This window comes from Monodelphis domestica, chromosome 1 (genome assembly GCF_027887165.1).
Source record: "Monodelphis domestica isolate mMonDom1 chromosome 1, mMonDom1.pri, whole genome shotgun sequence".
Classification (NCBI taxonomy): Eukaryota; Metazoa; Chordata; class Mammalia; order Didelphimorphia; family Didelphidae; genus Monodelphis; species Monodelphis domestica.
This window is the reverse complement of record NC_077227.1, coordinates 502,856,822-502,881,477: the sequence shown is the minus strand read 5'-3', so window position 1 is coordinate 502,881,477 and position 24,656 is coordinate 502,856,822. Positions and strand designations below refer to the sequence as shown.

The 24,656-nt window shown below is 38.6% G+C and overlaps 1 protein-coding gene across 4 annotated transcripts in view; it reads right to left on the bottom strand.

Moving 5' to 3' along the window:
• RIPOR3 (RIPOR family member 3) overlaps positions 1–24,656 on the bottom strand; it is a 124,523-nt gene that overhangs the window by 95,624 nt on the left and 4,243 nt on the right. The window contains exon 1 of one of the 4 annotated variants that reach the window (XM_016423861.2): positions 883–1,057. The exons of the other annotated variants lie outside the window; for them this stretch is intronic. The gene's annotated coding sequence lies outside the window, so the exon portion shown is untranslated. Of the gene's footprint in view, positions 1–882; positions 1,058–24,656 lie in introns of those variants that run through there. 4 annotated transcript variants of the gene reach the window in all.

Sequence of the window (24,656 nt, the reverse complement as noted above, 5' to 3'; positions counted from 1 at the left end):
ACAGTTTCTAGCACAGAACTATATATACTCTTATAATCATTCAATAGCATTTATTTAATTGGAGGAGTGATATGATAATATGTTTATTCTGTTTCTGTTGTACATTATTATGATACTATATTTATTTTGTTTCTGTTATGCATGTACTAAGGCACATTTCACCCAACCATTCTGTCTACTGTATTCTATACACAATAGGCACTTTAGTAAATACTAGTTAAATAATTAAGGGTGCATTTGTTTGTCCCTTACATCCACATGGAAATGCCTCGAGGACAGGGAAGACTGAGGAAGGGAGCCTAGAGGAAAGGCAGTTGGACTAGGAATCAGATCTCTATTTGAATTCTATGAGCTGTGAGCCCAGGGAGCCCCTCTGCCCCATTCTAATTCCTCATCTCTAAAATAAGAGGTCTATCTGATCATTCCCTCCAGCTCTCATTCTATGTTGGAACAGCTCTTCCTTCTCTACTTTCTACATTCCAAAGTTCCTTCTAGCTGACATCCTGTATTCTAAGATCATTCACTACCTTGAATTTCTGTCAGTAATTTTCTAAGTGTGCTCTGACAAACTGCTGGCCTCAAATTTGCTTTTAGTATGTTGCAAATTATATGAAGTTTACATGTGCTATTGTACACGTGTCCAAGTCTTCCAGCTCTCCTGACTAGTTAATATATTCTCCATGAGAAAGAATAATACTGTGAGACAAAAAAAAAGTTTGATAACCCTGTATCCACTCTACATTCCCAGGGCCCTTCCAGCTCTGTCATTCTGACACTAACCATAAATACAATAAAAGGGGCTGTTTCTTCTCTCTAGGTTGTCTCTATTACCACTCCCAAGACCAAGCCCAGTTAAGTACTAAATAAATGCTGTTACATTACCGATTGACTCTCTGCCCAGCTTCACCAACTGCCTTCTTGAAGAGAAAGGTCCCAGACATCTGACGTTCCTCAAGTGTGCAGCTGTCTTCAGTGAAATCGCTACTGTGAGCCTAGAGCACCTAATCAGAACTTCAATTGCCCAAAATTCCATAGGAATGTATTCCTTTTTTTTTTTAAACCCTTACCTTCCATCTTGGAATCAATACTGTGTATGGGTTCCAAGGCAGAAGAGTGGGAAGAGCTAGGCAATGAGGGTCAAGTGACTTGCCCAGGGTCACACAGCTGGGAAGTGTCTGAGGCCAGATTTGAACCTAGCACCTCCCATCTCTAGTCCTGGCTCTCAATCCCCTGAGCTACCCAGCTGTTCCCAGGAATATATTCTATACATTGAAGGGTTAAAACTTGTAAGGACACATCTAATCCATACTCCCACTATTACAAATGAGGAAACTGAGGCCTAGGGAATTCACTTGTCCAAGATCATAAGATTATAAGCAGAGCTGAGATTAAAAAGTAGACCTTCTGATTCCATATTCTGTATGGTTTTCCTGATACTACACTCCCCCTGAAAATCCCTCCCACTACTAAAAATCGAGGATTCTAATTCCTCACAAATTCCCACAGAAATCACCAACAATGTCACAGGCTACTTCTCTCTTCCAGTTCTTGTCATAGCTAACCGTTGACTCCTTTTCAGCCTCCTTTGCTCAATTCTTATCTAGGTCATGAGCATCATCCTTCCAGCCACCAAGGCTTACAGTCTTGATGTCTTCCTAGAATCCTCTCGACTCTCTCACCCTCCATATCCAATCTGTTCTAAGACCTGCTGATTACTCTCTCCCCTGTTCTGACGCTGCCACTATCCATAACAGGGTCTCATCACCTCAAGCCTGGACTATTTTGCAACAGGCTGCAGGTGGGTCTCCTTGCCACGAGTCACTCCAGACTCCAGTCCATTATCTATTCAGCTGTTAGATTAATTTTCCTAAAACACAGGTCTGATCACATTATCTCAATAAATTCCACAGGTTCCATATCAACTCCAGGATCAAATCTGATTGTTATTCAACCCGTCCCCCACCTTTCCAGTCTTCTTAGACCTCACTCCAATGTATCCCCATCCCCTAAATTCTACAATCCTGTGACACTGGAATCCTTGCTATTCCTCAAAAAAAGGCACTTTATCTCTGTTTCAGATATTTTCTTTCTTTTGTTTAAATTACATATTTTTTTCAATCAGCAAATATTGGCCTTCTCACCTTCCTATCTTAAACCCCCACTTGAGAACTAAAATAAGTCACATCCCATTATTTTCTTTTATTTAAACCCTTACTTTCCACTTTAAAATCAATACCGTATATTGGTTCCAAGGCAGAAGAGTGGTTAGGTGATTTGCCAAGGTCAAACAGCTAGGAAATCTTTGAAGCCAAATTTGAACCCTGGATTTCCCAGCCCCAGGCTGGTTCTCTGTCCACTGAGCCATCTAGCTGCTCCATGCTCCATAGTATTTTCCTATTTATCCTAATATAAACTAATATTATTAACCAAAACAAATTCCTACATTAGCCATATTTTTTTTCTCATTCTGCACTGAGTCCTTCACCTCTCTGTCAGAATGTGGGGTTCATTAGTCCTCTGGAATCATGGTTGATTAGTATACTGGCTTAAATTATGATTTTATAAATTGTCCACTTGGTTTTGGTCACTTCACTCAATATCAAATCATCTAAGTTTCCCCAGATTTCTCTGAAACTATCACATTCATCATTTCTTATAACACAATAGCATCTCATTACACATATATGTCATAACTTGATTATTGATTCTCCAATTTATGGACACTCCCTCATTCTTTGCACCTCAAAAAAGCTATAAATATTTCTGCACATTGTTAAGAGTTTATTTTACTGACTTCTGGGTAAACATGGCTATAATCTAGACACAAATCACTTCCTCTCCCCAGCACCCAACAAAATAGACTACCTCAAAAGAACATAAAAATCATCTTTGGAAGAATGGAGGGACTCAACAATAGGGCGCAGCACTGAAGGTACGTGGAGTTTGAGCATTTCCACACTATAAGAAGGAGAAAAAGCTCACACCCAAACGTGATCTGAACTACTCTCCCCCACTTCACCTATGGAACCAGAGTCCGGACCAGCGTGCTCACCAGAGACAGCGAGTGAGCAAGGGATGTCTCTGTAGTGGGTGGGGGGCACACCAGGGTCCTTTGGATCTAACTAGGACTGCCAGGGATCTACCTCTGAGAGCAGTTACACAGGAGACCCCTGTGCACTGGAGAGTACCTACCGTGGGTGCTCTTACAAACTGTGGATGCTGTGGAGACTCCAGAGCCTGCCTGAGGCAAAAGCCCTGTTCCTCACTGTAGTGAGTGGGGGGCACACCAGGGTCCTTGGGAACTGCCAAGGACTGCCAAGGATCTATCCCTAAGAGTGGTTACACAGGAGACCCCTGCGCACTGGAGAGCACAGATCGCGGGCCCTCTAGCAAACCACAGAGGCTGTGGAGACACCAGAACCTGCCAGAGGCAAAAGCTCTGCCACATAACTCCACAGAAAACCTGCCCATCTCACTCAGATTGCTGACTACAAAGGAAAGGGAAAACCACCAAAGGGATGGCTCATTGTACCCAAGATGAACCCTCCAAGAAGAACAGGAAGAAAGTGACTCTTAAAAACTTTTACGGAGGGAAAACCCAGACTACAAAGGAAAAAGAGGATGAAATTCAAATAAAATTAAAACCTTTGCCAAAAAATAGAAATTGTCCACAAGCTCTGGGAGAACTCAAATTTGAGCTTAGCCAAAAGAGGGAAACCTTCTGGCAAGAAAAAATGGGAAAAAATTCAGAGAGAGGTCAACAGTCCGATAGACAAGAACTCCCAATTGGAGAAACATCTGGAAGCCTCAAAAAGCAGGGCAGACCAAACTGAAAAGGAAAGCCAGTCTTTAAAGACCAGAATTAAGCAACTGGAAGACAATGATCTTGCAAAACAGCAAGAATTAATAAAGCAAAGTCAAAAAATTAACAAATTAGAAGAAAACATAAAATATCTCACTGACAAGGTGACAGACCAGGAAAACAGAGGAAGGAGAGACAATTTTAGTATCATTGGTCTATCTGAAAAACCAGAGATAAACAAAGATCTTGATGCCATACTACAAGAAATAATAAAAGAAAATTGCCTTGAAGCTCTTGAAGAAGGGGGCAAAATAGAAACTGAAAGGGTTCATAAAACACTCTCTATACTAAATCCCCAAAAGTCAACTCCCAGGAATGTAATTGCCAAATTCAAGAGCTTCCAAGCTAAGGAGAAAGTCTTACAAGAAGCCAAAAAGAGAAACTTCATATACAAAGGAACACCAATCAGGATCACACAAGACCTGGCATCTTCCATGCTACAAGACTAAAAGGCCTGGAACACAATATTCAGAAAGGCAAGAGAACTGGGTCTTCAACCAAGAATCACCTATCCATCAAAAGTGACTATATACTTCCAGGGGAAAGTATGGGCATTCAACAAAATAGAAGATTTCCAAGTATTTGTAAAGAAAAGACCATAACTCAGTGGAAAGTTTGACATCCAAACACAAAGAGCAAAAGAAACATGAAAAGGTAAATATGAAAGAAAGGAAAAGGAGAAAAATGTTTTTTCCCTTTTATTCAAATTCTCTTCTTTAAGGGCTACAATTAGATCAAGTTATATATATATATATACATATATATATATTAATATATGGGGAAAATGTTATGTGTAACCCTCAAAAATTGTATTCATTAATAGAGTAATCAGAAGAATCACTCAAAGGGAAAGAATCATTAAGATGATTTGGAGAAAAAAAAGAAAGAAAAAGGGAGAGGGGGAATCGATGATGGTACCAAGATATACTTGAAAAAATAGAAATAAATTAAATAACCTCCAGGAAGTGATGCAGAGTGAAAAGAGCAGAACCAGGAGAACATTATACACAGAGACTGATACACTGTGGTTCAATCAAACGTAATGGATTTCTCCATTAGTGTCAATGCAATGTCCCTGAACAATCTGAACGGATCTAGGAGAAAAAACACTACCCACTAGTAGAGGACAAATGGTGGGAGTAAAAAAACACCAAGGAAAGCAACTGCTTAACTACAGGGGTTGAGGGGATATGATTGAGGAGAGACTCTAAATGAACACCCTAATGCAAATACCAACAACATGGAAATGGGTTTGGATCAAGGACACACATGATACCCAGAGGAATCACGTGTCACCTATGCGAGGGGTGGCAAGGGGTGGGGGGGGGGAACGAAAATGATCTTTGTATTCAATGAATAATGTTTGAAAATGATCAAATAAAAGATCCTAAAAAAACAAGAAGGAAATAAAAAGGGAGGGGCCAGAAAGGGAACCATAGCAAGGGGGACTAGAGGGATTGATTTAAAGTAAACCACTGGTTTAAAAGGTTATAGCAAAAGAAGAAAGGTCAGAATTAGGGGAGGATATCAAAATGCTGGGGAATTCACAAGTGACAATCATAACCTTGAACATGAATGGGATGAACTCACCCATGAAACGTAGACAAATAGCAGAATGGATTAGAATTCAAAACCCTACCATATGTTGTCTTCAAGAAACACACATGAGGCAGGTAGATACTCACAAGGTCAGAATTAAAGGTTGGAGTAAGACCTATTGGGCCTCAACTGACAGAAAGAAGGCAGGAGTTACAATCATGATATCTGACAAAGCCAAAGCAAAAATATACCTGTTTAAAAGGGATAGGGAAGGTAAATATAGCCTGATCAAAGGGAGTATAGACAATGAGGAAATATCACTAATCAACATGTATGCACCAAATGGTATAGCACCCAAATTTCTAATGGAGAAACTAGGAGAATTGAAGGAGGAAATAGATAGTAAAACTATACTAGTGGGAGATCTGAACCAACCACTATCAAATTTAGATAAATCAAATAAATAAATAAGAAAGAGGTAAAAGATGTGAATGAAATCTTGGAAAAATTAGAATAAATAGATATATGGAGAAAAATAAATAGGGACAAAAAGGAATACACCTTCTTTTCAGCAGCACATAGCACATTCACAAAGATTGACCATACACTAGGTCATAAAAACATGGCATACAAATGCAGAAAAGCAGAAATAATAAATGCAAACTTTTCAGAAAATAAGGCAATATAAATAATGATCAGTAAGGGTACATGGAGAGCAAAATTAAAAATCAATTGGAAATTAAATAATATGATACTCCAAAATTGGTTAGAGAACAAATCATAAAAACAATTAATAATTTAATTGAAGAAATGACAATGGTGAGACATCCTTTCAAACCTTATGGGATACAGCCAAAGCAGTACTCAGAGGAAAATTCATATCCCTGAGTGCATATATTAACAAATTAGGGAGGGCAGAGATCAATGAATTGGACATGCAACTCAAAAACCTTGAAAGCAAACAAATTAAAAAACCCCAGAAGAAAACCAAATTAGAGATCCTAAAAATTAAGGGAGAAATTAATAAAATCGAAAGTGATAGAACTATTGAACTAATAAATAAGACTAGAAGCTGGTACTTTGAAAAAGCAAACAAAATAGACAAAGTACTGATCGATCTAATTAAAAAAAGTAAAGAAGAAAAGCAAATTAACAGTATCATAGATGAAAAGGGAGACATTACCTCCAATGAAGAGGAAATTAAGGCAATCATCAAAAACTTCTTTGCCCAATTACATGGCAATAAATATGCCAATCTAGACGATATGGAAAAATATTTACAAAAATACAAATTGCCTAGACTAACAGAAGAAGAAATAGAATTCTTAAATAATCCCATATCAGAAAAAGAAATCCAACAGCCATCAAAGAACTCCCTAAGAAAAAATCCCCAGGGCCTGATGGATTCACAAGTGAATTCTATTAAACATTCAAAGAACAGCTAATCCCAATACTATACAAACTATTTGACATAATAATCAAAGAAGGAGTTCTACCAAATTCCTTTTATGATACAAATATGATACTGATTCCAAAGCCAGGCAGGTCAAAAACGGAGAAAGAAAACTACAGATCAATCTCCCTAATGAACATAGATGCAAAAATCTTAAACAGGATACTAGCAAAAAGACTCCAGCAAGTGATCAGGAGGGTCATTCACTATGATCAAGTAGGATTTATACCAGGAATGCAGGGATGATTCAATATTAGGAAAACCATCCACATAATTGACCATATCAACAAGCAAACCAACAAAAATCACATGATTATCTCAATAGACGCAGAAAAGGCCTTTGATAAAATGCAACACCCATTCCTATTAAAAAACACTAGAAAGCATAGGAATAGAAGGGTCTTTCCTAAAAATAATAAACAGTTTATACCTAAAACCATCAGCAAACATCATCTGCAATGGGGATGTGACCGCAAAAAATATGGGTTCAAGACTTTGAATTGCCAAAACTGTAAAGATAATTTTAGTGTCTTGAATTAAATAAAAAATAAGTGGTCGCCATGGGAAAAATTCCCAAATATGAAAAACCCAAGTCAGCTAGGATTTATGGAGATTTTAATTAATACAAATCAAGGAATTAAGGAAAGGGAAAGAGACAGAGTAAGAAGGAATAGTAGGAAAAGGCTAGGGCATAGGCCAATGGCCTTGAGATTTTCTCTTTAAGAGAGAAACTGTCAGTCTTTAATCACTCACCACAAGATCTTTCCAAGAAAAACTCTAGTGTTCTGAGACCCAGCAGCCTCCTCTGACTCCTGACCTCCAATTTAGCTACCAAAGCTGAATTAATTCAAACTCCCTTGAACTGGTTCAGACAGATCCTTTTAAAGAGAAATTCTCTTATGTCACCTCCCCTAAATTTTCATGTCTACCAATCACAGTAGACGCTTTTCCTAGGACAGCCCATTCTTAGTTTTTAGTTCTCACCTTCTCTGGGTAGATTATATCTTCTGAGTACTTCACACTTCTTTGTTAAGCTTGCCCCTTGAAAGTTGCCTGACCTTTTAGTGATTAATTTGACCTTCATAGGTACTTAGCACCCTTTTGTATTAGATCTAAAAATAGACCTAGCTTAAGGACTTTTGCCTCACTATAAGTATGGGTTAAGTACTTTTTCATTGTTCAGTAAGGAGTTTACAACTTTATCTTCCCCTAAAGTATGCCTAAGTATGGGTGGAGTAATTTTAAAGTTCCCAATACATTCCTGATCAAGTACCTCCATTGTTTAAATGGGGAATAGCCTTAACCTTAAGATGATGTTCCAAGGTAGAGTCTGAGAATTTTAAGATTCACAAGGATAAACTAGATGCATTTCCAATAAGATCAGGAGTGAAACAAGGATGCCCATTAACATCTCTATTATTTAACTTTGTACTAGAAACACTAGCAGTAGCAATTAGAGAAGAAAAAGAAATTGAAGATATTAAAATTGGCAATGAGGAGACCAAGGTGTCACTCTTTGTGGATGGCATGACGGTCTACTTAAAGAATCCTAGAGAATCAACAAAAAAGCTAGTGGAAATAATCAACAACTTTAGCAAAGTAGCAGGATACAAAACAAACCCACACAAGTCATCAGCATTTCTATATATCTCCAACACATCACAGCAGCAGGAATTAGAAAGAGAAATTCCATTCAAAAATCACCTTAGACAATATAAAATACTTAGGAATCTATCTGCTGAGACAAACACAGGAACTATATGAATACAACTACAAAACGCTCTCCACACAACTAAAACTAGACTTGAGGAATTGGAAAAACATTAACTGCTCATGGGTAGGATGAGCTAATATAATAAAAATGACCATCCTACCCAAACTTATCTATTTAGTGCCATACCCATTGAACTTCCAAAAAACTTTTTTACTGAATTAGAAAAAACCATAACAAAGTTCATTTGGAAGAACAAAGAATCAAGGATATCCAGGGAAATAATGAAAAAAATACAAAGGAAGGTGGCCTTGCAGTCCCAGATCTCAAACTTTATCATAAAGCAGTGGTCATCAAAACAATTTGGTACTGGCAAAGAGACAGAAAGGAGGATCAGTGGAATAGACTTGGGGTAAGTGACCTCAGCAAGACAGTATATGACAAACCCAAAGACCCTAGCTTTGGGGACAAAATCCACTATCTGATAAAAACTGCTGGGAAAATTGGAAGACAGTGTAGGAGAGGTTAGGTTTGGATATCTCACCCCCTTCACTAAGATAAACTCAGAATGGGTGAATGACTTGACCATAAAGAAGGAAACTATAAGTCAATTAGATGAACACAGAAGAGTATACATGTCAGACCTTTGGGAAGGGAAAGATTTTAAAACCAAGCAAGACTTAGAAAGAGTCACAAAATGTAAAATAAATAATTTTGACTACATCAAATTAAAAAGGTTTTGTACAAACAAAACCAATGTAACTAGAATCAGAAGGGAAGCAACAAATTGGGAAAAAATCTTCATAACAAAAACCTCTGACAAAGGTCTAATTACTCAAATTTACAAAGAGCTAAATCAATTATACAAAAAATCAAGCCATTATAAATGGTCAAGGGACATGAATAGGCAGTTTTCAGATAAAGAAATCAAAACTATTAATAAGCACATGAAAAAGTGTTCTAAATCTCTTATAATCAGAGAGATGCAAATCAAAACAACTCTGAGGTATCATCTCATACCTAGCAGATTGGCTAACATGACAGCTATGGAAAGTAATGAATGCTGGAGGGGATGTGACAAAGTAGGGACATTAATTCATTGCTGGTGGAGTTGTGAATTGATCCAACCATTCTGGAGGGCAATTTGGAACTGTGCCCAAAGGGCAATAAAAGACTGATCCCTTTGATCCAGCCATAGCACTGCTGGGTTTATACCCCAAAGAGATAATAAGGAAAAAGACTTGTACAAGAATATTCATAGCTGTGCTCTTTGTGGTGGCCAAAAATTGGAAAATGAGGGGATGCCCTTCAATTGGGGAATGGCTGAACAAATTGTGGTATATGTTGGTGATGGAATACTATTGTGCTAAAAGGAATAATGAAATGGAGGAATTCCAAGAAGACTGGAACAACCTCCAGGAAGTGATGCAGAGCGAAAGGAGCAGAACCAGGAAAACATTGTACACAGAGACTGATACACTGTGGTTTAATCGAACGTAATGGACTTCTCCATTAGTGTCAATGCAATGTCCCTGAACAACCTGCAGGGATCTAGGAGAAAAAACACTAATCACAAGCAGAGGACAAACGGTGGGAGTAAAAACACCGAGGAAAAGCAACTGCTTGATTACAGGAGTTGAGGGGATATGATTGAGGAGAGACTCTAAATGAACACCCTAATGCAAATACCAACAAGATGGAAATGAGTTTGGATCAAGGACACATGTGATACCCAGAGGAATCACGTGTCGCCTATGGGAGGGGTGGCGGGGGGGGGGGGAGGGGGAAGAAAAGAAAATGATCTTTGTATTCAATGAATAGTGTTTGAAAATGACCAAATAAAATAATATTTCAAAGGGAACAAAAAAAAGTTTATTTTGCTGAGGATTAATACCACCCTTAATCTACCCTGCCTGAAATTCCCCATCCTCCCTTCTCCTTTTTCCCTACTGAATGAAATCTATTCCGGTATCTATATTAATTTTAATATATGCCATGTATTCTTCCTTCCTTTAGTTCAGATGAAAGTGAGGTACAAGGGTTAGCTTCTTCCTTATCCTCTCCTCATCTATATCAATGGCTCCTTGTACCCCCTAATAACATGGCATAACAGTGCTTTTTTTCCTGTCCCCTGACAATGCTTTCCTCTTCCTTTCTCTTTATATTCTTAAGATCAAGATATAACAAAACCACTCTTAGGTCTTGTCTAATTAATTTTCTCTAAGACCCCTGATAATAGGGCTCAGAGTTGATACATATCATCTCCCTATATTAGAATGCAAACTGTTTATCCTTGTTTAGTCCATTGTCATTGTGTTAATGTTTCCTTTTTTATGTTTCTCTTTAACCCCATTGTTTGAACTGCAATTTCTCCAAAGCTCAGCTCTTTTCATCAGAAATGCTTAGAAGTTCTCTGTGTCATTAAAGGTTCATTTTTTTACCATACAGTATTATACACAGTTTTGCTGGGTAAATTATTTTTATCTGCAAACCTATATCCTTTGCTTCTAAAATATCTTATTTCAAATTTTCTGCTCCTTTATAGTGGTGGCTGCTAAATTGTATATAATCCTTGATTGTCTCCTCAGTACAGGAATTCTTTCTATCTGGCTTATTGCAGTATTTTTTCTTTAATCTGGAAGTCTGAAATTATGGCTATGATATTCCTGAGTGTTTTTATTTTGGATTTCTTTCAGAAGGTAACTGGCAGATTCTTTCTATTTCTATTTTGCCCTCTGGTTCTAGGAGATCCAGGGAGTTTTTTTAGATTCTTGAAATATTATGTTTAGGCTCTTTTTTTTTTATCGTAGCACTCATATAATCCAATGATTCTTAAATTTTTTTTTATCCTCAATCCATTTTTTTAGGTTTGTGGTTTTTACTATAAGATACTTCCCACTTTTGTCTCTTTTTCTAGCCTCTTGACTTCATTTGATTATTTCCTATTTCCTCATGGAGTCATTGTCTTCCATTTGACCTATTCAAATTTTCAGGGAGGTTGTTGTTTGGGCAAGGTTTTGTACCAGTTGTGCCAAACTGTTAAATTATTTTTCTAATTTTTTCTTATACAGTTCTCATTCTTTTAATTTTTTTTCTTTGAGCAAATATATAAAACATCTTTAAGCCCTTTTTTCAAACTCCTCCCTCATCTCTTTCTGAAATTCTAATTGAACTTGTGCCCAAGCTGTGATTTTTCTCTAAGGGATGACTTGTTGGTGTTTTAGATTCATTTTTTTTCCACGTTTGTGTCTTTAGTTTCCCTGACACCATAACAACTCAATTATACTGGGGAGTTCTTTTTTTGTTTGCCTATTCTTCCAGCCTCTTTCTTGACTGTTGACTTGATGTTAGGGTTGGGCTCTGCCACACTTCTGGAGGTCAAGTCTGAGCTGGTCTTATTGCTGCTTTTCTTGGTTATTGAGTATTATATTATCCTAAGATCTCAGAGACAGATTGGAGACCTAGAAGGTTTTAGTGCTTCCAGTGTAGTATGATCCAGGGCAAAATATAATTGTTGCCCTCTTAGTATGAATTGAATTCTTAACCTAGGTTTTAAATAAAAAGCACAAAGAAAATGCTGCTGGATTCACTCCTATCAGCTAGAAGTTCTACTGCAAGCTCCATTTTTGTTGGCGATTCCTGACCTGCTCATTCCTCTGCAAGCTGGGCTACTTCTCTGAACTGAGATCTTGTTCTGCTCCTGCAGACAGGAAGCTGGAAGGGGGATCAGAGGCTTAGGTCAGCATCAGAGGTGGTCAGAATTTGTCAGAAGTTCAGGTCAGAGTTATGCAAACTTTCAGAGTACCTACAATAGATGAATTGACTGCTGAGAATTCAGAACTGAAAATGGAGATGAAGGAGATGTTCATCAACTGGGAAATGGCTAAACAAGTTGTGGCGTATGTTTATAATGGAATACTACTGCATGATAAGAAATGATGAGCAGGTTAATTTAAAAACAAAACATGGAGGAGGCAGCTGGATGGAACAGTAGATTGAGAGTCAGGCCTGAAGTCAGGAAGTCCTGGTTTCAAATCTGGCTTCAGACACTTCCTAGCTGTGTGACCCTGGCCAAGTCACTTTACCCCTATTGCCTAACCCTTACCACTCTTTTGCCTTGGAACCAATACATAGTATTGATTCTAACACAGAAGGTAAGGAATAATTTAAAAAACATGGAAAGACACATGAAATGATGAAGAGTACAACAAGCAGAACCAAGAGAAAAATATAATATCGTGGGAAGAATAACTGACTGTCCACCTCCAGAAAAAGAACCAATAAATAGAAATATGCATGACATAGTTTTATACATATATACACACACTTATGTTTGTCAAATGATGCCTTCTCTAGGGCAGGGAAGAGAGGGAAGGAGCAAAGGGAAGGAGGAGGGGCAGGAGATACCTGGGAACTTGAATGTAACAATGAGGGGGAAAACAGGACTCCCAGTAGGAGTTTTGATGGCTCCCATCCCCATCTCTAGAGCTGAAGGGACTGATCACTCTGGGGTTTTTTCACTCTGTACATGCACTATTGTCCATCCTAACTGGCCTTACTTTTCCTCATAAATGGCACTCTATCTCCATGTCTAGCATGTACTCTCCTCACCTCTGGCTTTCAAAAGCCCTCGTTTCCTTCAAAACTCCAGTCAAGCATCCCCTTTCCTGATCTCCACAGCTGCCATTGCTGTGGCATCCTGACTCCCCTACACCTTGTGTAGATTTGGGGGATTTATTTTGTATAATATATATGTTTATATATATATAATATTTATATTGTCTGTGTATGTATGAATGTATGTATATAGGTATACACACACATATATACATATTGCCTCCCCTGGCAGAATGCAAGCTCCTTGAGAGAAAGTATTGTCTCATTTTTATTTTTGTCTCCCCAGCACCTAGCACAGGGCTTGACCTATAATAATAATAATCATTTAGTAAATATTTGTTGATTGATAAAGATTTCAGAATGCCATCATTGCTGGGCAATTGCTAGAGCTTAGAACACCTCCCCAAACTTCAAAGGTCTCAGAGAACCCCCCCCCCAGTGACCTCAATTTCTAATACAAATCCATTTCATCCTTCCAAACCTCTCCACCTAAGACCTAACAAGGACAATTCAATTGGCCATTCCTAGTTGGCCATTTCTGACAAATGGCTCCTATCCGTCCTCTGTGGACACACTTCAGGGCTCACTTCTTTAGATCATGGAGCCATTGATTGAGGACTGGAATGAACCTTAGGAATATGAGTTCTTTGATACTTCCCCACCTCCACCCATTTCACATATTAGGAAAATGAAACCCAGAAAAGGAAGCAGAACACAGAGAATAAATAGTACACTTGGGCAAACTCGTACAACGGTAAGATTTAACTTAGTCCTTCATTTTGCTATCTGGCATGAGGAGAAATCCTCAGAAGGGCCTGTAAAGGCACAGGATAAGTGGTCTTTCCTCTGCAAAGGAGGTCCATGTTTGGGGACCTAATGAGTAGGACAGATTTTATCCTCTCGGTGACACTGTCTGTTTCCATCTGTTTCTCTCACTGGGTGTCTATCGGTCTCTTTTCCTCTCTCTCTTTCCATCTCTCTTAGAGACTCTATTGTCCTAACCCTTCATTTTATAAAGGAGAAAACTGAGACCCAAAGAAGTTAAGTCTAGTATCAGCCACGTATAGCTCATACTTGAATTGAGATAAAAATACATGTGCTCTCATCTAAATCAAGTTATCTTTCCAACAAACCATGTATATAAGAGATTTGGGTGTGAATTCTTCCTTGTCTGCAGAGATTAAAGAACCACAGGGTGATGGATTTAGAGCAAGAAGGAACCTAAAGGATTCTATTCCAAACTCTTCATTTACAGATGAGTACACTGAAGCCCAGGGAGAAATAAAATGTCTTAGATCACAGAAACAGTAAGTAGTGGAGCTAGAATTTATCTAGGTGGCACAGGACCAGGCCTGCAATTAGAAAGATCTGAGTTCAAATCCAGTCTTAGACACAGCATCTGTGTGATCCTGGGCAAGTCACTGAACTCTGTTTCCTTCAGTTTCCTCATCTATAAAACAAGCTGGAGAAGGAAATGGCAAACCACTCTAGTATCTTTGCCATGAAAATCCCAAATGAGGTCATAGACAGTTGGACACAACTGAAATAACTCAACGACAACAAGAGCTGGGATTCAAGTTCAGATCCTCTGTTTCTAAATCCAGCATCCTACTGTGCCAGGCTTGGCTCTCACTGCCCCTTTACAAGTTGGTTGACTGCTTCTGAAAGCAAATATGGCCAAAAGTCTTATCACCTCATGACCCATTGAGAAGTGAGCTTCTCCAAACTTCTGCAGGTCTTAGGCTCATAATAGTTATTGGGCTTTTCCATCTGGCTAAGACCTATCAGTGCTAGTGTTCCACTGGCATAATCTTCAAAACTTCTGGTCCACCTCCACAGTGGTACGAGGCCCTTCTCTAGGATTTTAATGGAAGAAGGCAATATTATTATATTAAAGATCACTTTTATGGTCAGGGGAGAGATTAAATTGCCTAATAAAAGGATAGACCAAGATGAAGGGATAAGAACCATAGTTACTGGTCCAGAATCACATTGGAACAAAGATGAAAGTCTAGTGAAATTCTGTCTTCCCTCCACTACTTTCCATTACTCCCTTGGCCTCTGATCTATTAAAACATAGGGTCCAGTGAGGCAGCCAATGCAGGAGGACTCAACTGATTATTTGGATCTGGCACTACACATTTCCCAGGAGTTGCTAAAACATTTAACTAGAATCAACTTAAGTTCTATTCAAAGGGCTACCTACCAAAAATCTGTTCAGGGATTTTTTGAAATTCCTTTCTAACTAAGGATTTATTAACAAAGAAATGGACAAAACTAGAATTGTCTCAGTTGTGATGACTTTAAATCATAGTTGGAAGGAACCTCAGAGATCATCTAATCCAATTCCAGTCTGAGGAGGAATTCTCAATATGTGGTCATAAATGTAAGAGCAGCACAAAATGAGTAACTGGAATTGAATCAATGAAGAAATCAGTCTTAGCCTAATTCTCTGTTAAAGTGTCATAAAAATTCAATAGAATAATGAAAAATGAGTACCTCACAGAAGGCAGTGGAGATGTAATCTGGGTGTGGCTTCACCATGGCAGATAACAAATAAAGAATTTCTAGGAAGAACTGAAATAAAAGATGCCCTCAGAACTGCTTCCTTCCTCTCAGCAGAGAGGGAGCAGACTATCACTGTAGAAGGTGGCAATATGCTCATCAATACTGAGCCAATATGCTCATCAATTTTGCTATACTACACTAATCTGTTACAAGGAAAGTTTTCTGGAGGTGATGATAGAGCAGTAATTTGGAAGTCATAGTGATAAAAAAAAAAGGAAAAAGCTATTAATAACTACTAAGACTGGCTAATAAGAGCCCAGTCTTTATAACTATGCACAAAAGGCATGTGGACTTTGGAATATGAACTGGTTCTATGACTATTTCCTATCCACTTGCCTCCAGAAAAGCTATCTAGTTGGCTATTGAACCAGAACTGACTGTGCCTACAAAAAGTATTATCAAAAGCAACTTCTATCTTTCCTGATGGTGAATGAGGCAAAAACTGCTGTCATTCTTAAGATGAAGAGAGAGAGAGAAGGAGAGTAGCAATGGTGACACCTTCTCCTGCCTACAGCTGCCTATCTTCCCACCGAGACTAGCACATGGCTGTAATCATGGCATTTTTCTTTAGCTGTTTGCATTTATTCTTTCCTGCACTTATGTGAATTAATATTGGAAATGAATGGGACAAGCTATGGCTCTGCAAGATCTTCAACAGTCTAAAAGTTGGAAATCCATTTCAGAGCATGCTGGGAATTGAGCCCAGTGAACTGGGATATGCCATATAAGAAGCAATTTCTGAAAGGAAAGGAACAACTTTATTCATTTGGAAGTAAACTTGTTAAGGCAAATGCTTTGTTTTAATTTCTTTAAATTTATTTTCACACTCTTCAGGAACTCAAGGTAATATAGGGTGTGAATCTTAAAAACTATTCAGACTGTATTTTAGAAGATTTGATTTAGCTATTTCCTTATTGTAACAATGGAGATACTTGGTCTAACAAGAATCAGGAATGTCTTGGGAACTTTACATTACTCCACCCATACTTAGACATACTTTAGGGGAAGATAAAGTTGTAAACTCCTGATTGAACAATGAAGGTACTTAACTCATACCTTTTAGTGAAGCTAGAACTTTAAGCTAAATCTATTTTTAGATCTAATACAAAAGGGTGTTAAGCACCAATAAAGGTTAAATTAATCACAAAAAGATCAAGTAACTCACAAAAGGCAAGCTTAACAAAGAAGTGTGAAGTACTCAAAAGATATAATCTAACCAGAGAAGGTGAGAACTAAAGAATGGGCAGTCCTGGAAAAAAAGCATCTACTGTGATTGGTAGACGAAAAATTTAGGGAAGGTGACATAAGAGAAAATTCTTTTTAAAAGCAGGCTAAAAGTCAGTTCAGGGATTTCGGAACTCAGTTCTGGAGATTGAGTTCAGTGGAGGACTAGAGCTTCCTTGGAGAAGGTCTCCTAGTGAGTGATAAGACTGACTCCCTTTCCTTTAGACTCAGGAAGGCCATTTTGGCCAAGGCCTTTAACTACTGCCTGGCTCAGCCTGAGCCAGAGCAGTTTAAATTCAAAATTCATTCTCTCTCTCTCTCTCTCTCTGCCTCTCTGTCTCTCTCTCGCTTAATTCCTTCTCTCTATATTAATTAAAATCTCCATAATTCCCAGCTGACTTGAGTATTTTTATTATTTGGGAATCATCCCTGGCAACCAATTATTTAGATTTAAGTCAAAACACTAAAATTTTCTTACAAGGGGAGGATATATCTCTGGGTGTTTGAGGAAAATATTTTGTACTTCTGCTCCTGTATACCTTCTTCTTTTTAAATCATATTAACAAATGGTTTGTCTATTTTGTTTTTGTTTTTTCATAAAACTCTTTGTTTAATTTATTTTGCTATACCTTCTTAATAGATATCTTCATATAAAAACTAATTGATGTTGGGTTCTAATCACTGAGTCAATCATTGATATAAAGGAGATACTAATTGTAACTGGGAATTGATAATGAGGAGAGCATACTGAAATGGAGACTCAAGCCAAAAGCACTAAAAGACACCCTCTAGGGGTATCCATCGATTGGGGAATGGCTGAACAAATTATGGTATCCAATGATTATGAAATACTATTGTGCTGAAAGGAATGATGAACTGGAGGAATTCCATGTGAACTGGAACAACCTCTAGGAATTGATGCAGAGTGAGAGGAGCAGAACCAAGAGAACATTATACACAGAGACGGATACACTGTGGCACAATCAAATGTAATGGACTTTTCTACTAGCAGCAATGCAATGACCCAGGACAATTCTGAGGAACTTATGAGAAAGAACACTATCCACATTCACAGAATTGTGGGAGCAGAAATACTGAAGAAAAACACATGATTTGTTTACATGGTTCAATGAGGATATCATTGGGGTTTTGAGTTAAAAGATCACTCTATTGCAAATATGAATAATATGTAAATAGGTTTTGAACAATGATACATGTATAACCAAGTGTAAAGTACTTATCAGCTCAGGGAGGGGAACAGGAAGAGAGGTGGGCAAAATCATGAATCATATTAACATAGAAAAATATTCTAGATAAATAAATTTAAAAAATTTTTTAAAAAGATACCCCCTAAGAGAACAGCTAGATGGCACAGCAGATTGAGGCCTTGAGATGGGAGAACCAGGGTTCAAATCTGATCTGAGATATGAGGTAGCTGTGTGACCTTGGGCAAGTCACTTAGCCCCCACCTCCTAGTCCTGAAGGAGGAGAAAGAGGAGTAGGAGAAACAACCCCCTAGAACTATAAGGGATCGATATTGTTAGCTTTGATTTGAGAAAGTCTAATCATTAGTGAACATGAGGGTTGGCAGAGTATGTCCAAAGAGTACATAGAAATGTTCTCAAAATAGTAAATGGTATGTTTCTATAATAAGAGGATAGCCCATATGTTCCTATTATTTTATCATGATGTCAGAAGAAACCAGCAAAGTGCCCTAGTATATCGGATGGACTCCCTCTGTTGTACTTGTGGGATGACATGGTCAAAGGTCACTCAGAATGCATGGGCATGGATGAGTTGCAATCGCTGTCTTTAGAGGGAACATCTAAATCAGTGAAATAATATATCGTTTGAATATTTTATTATGGCTCTTACAAGGACATAGATGTTTAATGTACTTATTACACTTATTCCCTTTGTAGGGGCAGAATGCTTCTAGGATGCACAGACTGCCTTTATCCTATTTTAGTTTTTAATTATTACATGGTAATTAATATATATATATATATATATACTTTAGGGGAGAATTAATCATTAATTCGTGGATTGTTGTCACCCCTGTCACCTACAGTTACATAGACTAGAATTTGCACTATTCCCTCTTTTCCCGAAAAGGGAACTCTCCAACCCTGCCTACAAATATTTCAAAATCATATTTTACATTTTAATTATTCCTCCAGCTCAGTGAGCAGAACAAATAGCCTGTTAGTTTGACTTTTTAGTAAGGAGAGGCTGAGGAGCCAGCTGTATGTTTTGAGTCAGCTGTCACTTCAACTCTTACCCTGAGTAATTCCTTCTTTTTTCATCAGGTCCTAAGCTTTATGCCCAAGTTTTCTTCCAACATAGTCAAAGGATGCCAAGCCAAGGAAGAAAGGAAAAGCCTGAGTCGTTGTGTCTCCCTCCCAACTTTCCCACAGAGGGGGCGGCTGGGTGGCTCAGTGGATTGAGAGCCAGCCCTAGAGATGGGAGGTCCTGGGTTCAAATATGGCCTCAGATACTTCGCAGCTGTGTGACCCTGGGCAAGTCACTTAACCCCATTGCCTAGCCCTCACCACTCTTCTGCCTTGGAACCGATATACAGTATTGATTCTAAGTCAAAAGGTAAGGGTTTAAATATATATATATAATATATATATATATATATAATATACATATATATCCAGAAAAATCTCTCTCCCATTTATGTAATGCTTTCCTCCCCAACCTTAAAGAAAGAACTAGAATCTTAAGGGGATGCTTTAGATCACCTCTGGGTGAATGGTTGAGCAAATTTTAGAACTTAAATGTAAAAGAACATTGTTGCACTATAAGAAATAACAAAAGAATTTTATTATATAGGATCCTGGATAATATACACTGACTCAGAATGAATAGAACCAGAACAATTTATAAAAGAAAGCAAAGTTGTTAAGAAAGCCAACTTCAGAACACTCTGACCAATCTCTACTGCTCAACCATGTCTGCAAAAGACCTGTGATGAAGCATAATGCTACTCCCCGAGAGGTGATCTTCACCAGGTCTAAAGCATACATTTCTGAACCCAGGCATTGTATGGAGTCTTTTGCTAGACGATGTTTATTTGTTAAAAGGGTTTTCCTTCTCTCAAGGGCATCGGGGAAAGGTAGACTTAGCAAAGGCAATACCAAAAAGATATGTGAGAGAGAGCCACCGTTAAATTTTCAAAATGCATGAAAGAAAAAAGAAACAGGATCAGAAAGCTGCACAGACAAGCAGGATAGCTTTGAAAGTAACATGCAGAATTTAATATATGCCTTTTTTAAAAAGCAAATAATATGAAGTGGAGACCCAGTTTCATATAGAATCCTCTTTTTTATATTAATCTGTGTTCATGCTCAGAATAAAAATATTACAGGAAAAACAGAACCAAAAAAGAAATATTTGTTAGATTGGATTGGATTGGACTTTCCCCATGGGCAAAAGAAAATGATTTCCATGTCTGTAACAGCCTCATTAAAATGTGCACTATTGTAAATTATCAAAGATGACTTCTTTTCCTTTAATGTCAAGTTCTGATACAATTCCATGAAGTTATTGGCATCTTCTTCCTCCAAAGAAACAGCTTCACTAAAATAGTTTTTACCCGTTTTCAATGACCTAGCTGAGTGAATCACTTTTCAAGAGGCAAAAAGTTTTTAAGGATTTTAATAGTCTCTTGATGGTGAATAAATCACATCTCAGTAGAGTATTTTTCCAATGTGTTGTCTCAAGTAGAGACTCCTAAAATACTAGCAGATGTAGGGAGTGAAATGTACAACCACCAAAACACACTCACACATGCACACGCATACACAGAAACACATGCAGGTCCGCTACTCACATATGTGAGGGATGTGCAGGGAGAATGATTCAGACCCCAAAGTATGAGTACAATTTCAAATCTGCCACTCTGAAGATAGTGACTTTTTAACTAGCCTCCAAAATTCAGATGCTCTCTAGGGGAAATACATCTGTGGGTGTGTGCTCGAGAAAGAACATTATCTTGGAAGCCTCCATACTTGTCTTATCATCTACCACGATCCAAAGTGTAGTCAATTCTCGATGGAACCCAGGATGTAATCTGGGGCTATCCAGAACCTCTGCCTCACCATATCACACTTAACTTGCTCACCTACCAGAAGGTGAGCAGCCAAACAATCGCTAAAGTTCAATACATGGATTTATTTGCTTGCTAATAGTTGCCTGCTCTTGGGCAATTCTGATCACAGTTCTACTGAGGATGACTACTGAAAGAAGTCTTTACATTGCAGAAAGAGCCCCCTGCATCAGAAACCCTGGATTTCAGCCTGAATTCTGTCATATGATCATTAACAGAATTTTTTGATGTCTTTGTGCCTCAGTTTCCTCAGCTGTAAACTGAAGTTAATGCTATTTGCACAGTGGAAAGAGCACCAGGCTTGGAATCCAAAGGACCTCAGTTCAAATCTGACCTCAGATACTTCCTAAATGCATTGCCCTAATTGCTTAGCCTTTGCTGCTCTTCTCCCTTAGAATTGATATTAAGATAGAAGGTAAGGGGGCAGCTCAGAGGTATTAAAAGCCAGGTCTAGAGATGGGGGTCCTAGGTTCAAATCTAGCCTCAGCCACTTCCTAGCTGTGTGACCCTGGCTGGGAAAGTCACTTGACCCTCATTGCCTTACCACTGTTCTGACTTGGAACCAGTACATAGTATTGATTTTAAGATTGAAGGTAAGGGTTTAAAAAAAAAAGACAGAAGGTAAAGAAAGTACCACAGAATATAGGCTATATTTCTGGAGGCAACTAGGTGGCTCAGTGGATTGAGAACCAGACCCAGAGATGGGAGGTTCTGGGTTCAGATCTAGCCTCAGACATTTCCTAGCTCCTGGGCAAGTCTCTTAATGCCATTTGCCTAGCTCTTGCTTTTCCATCTCAGAGTTGTTACTAGGGCAGAAAGTTCGGGTTTTGAAAAAAATACAATTTGTACTACTGACCACAGGTCTGTTGTGAACAAAGTGTTTTGTAAAATGGAAAGCCCCTTCCATTTCTCCTTTGAAAAAGTGGAAGGCTATGGATGTGGAGCCATGCCAATAGTGTCAGACTCAGATGAGGTATTAGTTTTACTGCATTCCTTTTACTTTCTTTTAGTGATTTGTTAAAGCGATGGTCTAATGAGGAGAGGAGGAAAGAGGAATATCTTTTAGAAATGAATATCATATAGAAAGGAAAAATGTCAATAATTTTTTTAAAGTAAAGCACCATAGAAATATGTAAGGTAGTGTTACTTTGGGGAATCTGTGTCAATCTATAATATATTATTATATTATTAATATGCATATTAATAATATAATATAAAAATGCTTGCCCAAATGCTCAGGCACCTCATACAATATGACCAAATGAATGAGTTACTATCATCACTGTAGGGAAAAAAAGGGAGGGGGGCGGTATGAGGGATGAAATAGCTAGGTTTCTCAATAGTTAGAGCGCTGTACCGGGAGTTGGGAAGACCTGAGCTCAAATTTAGCCTCAGGTACTTCCTACCTGTGTGACCCTGGGCCAGTCACTTAACTTCTGTTTGCCTTAATCCACTGGAGAAGGAAATGGTAAACCACTCCAGTGCCTTTGCCAAGAAAACATCATGGACGATTCTGGTGCGATGTAGCCCACAGAGTCACAAGAGACAGATGTAACTGTGCAGCTGAACTACAAAAATGAGGGCTAAGAATGCAATAGAAAGTAGTATGGGGGAAACCCTCAGAAATTCAGTGCTTAACATTCAGTCAAATAGCAATAGTAAAAACAGTCCTTGTTAGTGTGCTGCCATTTATGGGCGGCAGCAGTTGTCATCATCATCGTTGTCTCATCAACAGCAAGGAGGCAGCAGGGCAGAGTGACCAGAGCCAGCAAGCCCTGGATTCAGGCCCTGCCTCAACCCACTCCACATACGTGCTGTTATTTACCCTGTCAGTGTTCTAGGCCAGACGAGCCGAACCCAGAGAGAAGGAAGCGAGTGAGCGGTAACTGATCTGAACAACCCTCGGAGGCTCTACCTGGCAGAGAAATGCCAATGGACACTACCTGGGTGCTCTAGAATAGATCTGGTGCAGTCCCTATCCCTAAGAACAACTGCCATTTCTGAAGCTATTCAGGATCTACAAAGCGCTTCCCCCACGACAAGATAGAGCAAATACTCCCATCTCTAATTTACACATAAGGTAACGAGGCTTAGAGAGGTTAAATGACTTTTAAGGATCATAAAGCAGGATTTGACCTGGGTCTTGTGACTTTAAATCCAGCACTCTTGCAGCAATAACACAAAGAAGACAATCTGAATCTGGAATCTAACTGAACTAAACTAAAGAAAGTATCCATCTTCCCTCTGAGAGGATTCATAAAAAGAGTCCAGAATCCTGCCGGCCTCCATCTCAGCCAGGACACCCAAGGACCGACCAACCTCTAGTAATAAACACAACTTTATCACCTTTCTGTGGGGCTCTCAGACCTCATCATTTCTACATTAACAGATTTTTTTATGAGAGGATAGAGGGATTCTTTAATAAAGTTCTACTTATAATCAGTCTGTAGAATTATAGAACACATTAACAATTAGAACTGACCAAAAGTAGGGGTGGTTAGGTGGAGAGAGTGCCAGACCAGGAGTTGGGAAGACCTGGGTTCAAATTTGACTTTAGACACTTTCTAATTAGGAGGCTCTGGAGGCAAGTCTTTTATACCCAATTCCCTAGTCCTAACTGCTCTTCTGCCTTGGAACTGATACTTGTACCAATTCTAAGACAGAAGACAAGTTTGTTTTTTTCTAAATGAACAAAAAGTAGTATAGAGTGTCATGAGAGAGGATAGGGCTCTCCCTCCTTGAAGGTCATTAAACAGTGATAGAATGATTAATTACAGACTGTTTTCACATATGGGTTGGACAAGAAGGCTGCTGAGATCACTTCCAACTCTCAAATTCTATGATTTTGCGAATGTAGAATGTCAAAGGCATGATGGGCTCTAGAACAGAGGAGGTTAAAACTAGAAGGGACCTTAAAAGATCGAATGCCAAGCCTTGAAATAGCATTAGAACGTAAAAGATAGAAAGTTAGAGCTCAAAGAACCGTCCAGATCATCTTGTCCAACACCTTTTTAAGAGACAAAGAAAACAAGACTCAAGAAAGATAAATGGCTGGTCCAAAGTCATGCAGGCAGTTAATGGGGGAGATCCGGAGTCCTGGATGCCAATTCAGTCGTTTCTCACTATGCCACACAGTGAAAACAGAAAGATGCCTACAATCCTTTTGCTTTCCGTTGCCCTCTTCCAGCCCTGGGCAGCAGGTGTAATTAGGAGCCTCTGGACTGGAGCCTGTGTTCAAAACAGATCTCAAGATGGAGCATTCTGCAGTAGCCAACTTCTCTCCGCAGTCAATTACGGTGAGCAGGCCTCCCAGATCATTTTTATAGCATTTCCTGGAGTAATGACAAGGCAAACGAAATGATCCACAGGATCCTTTCATCACTAACAAGCATGTCCAAAGGGCAGAAAAGGGGGGAAACGGGAGGGGGAAGAAAAGATAAATCATGTGGGTTTTTTCCTTAAGGTTTGTATCCTTGAGATAATCAACAAAATTCACAGCTTCCACTGATGACATGTTGGTGTTGAGAATACTGTACTAAAGTTGAACTAATTGGCAACAGAAATGGAA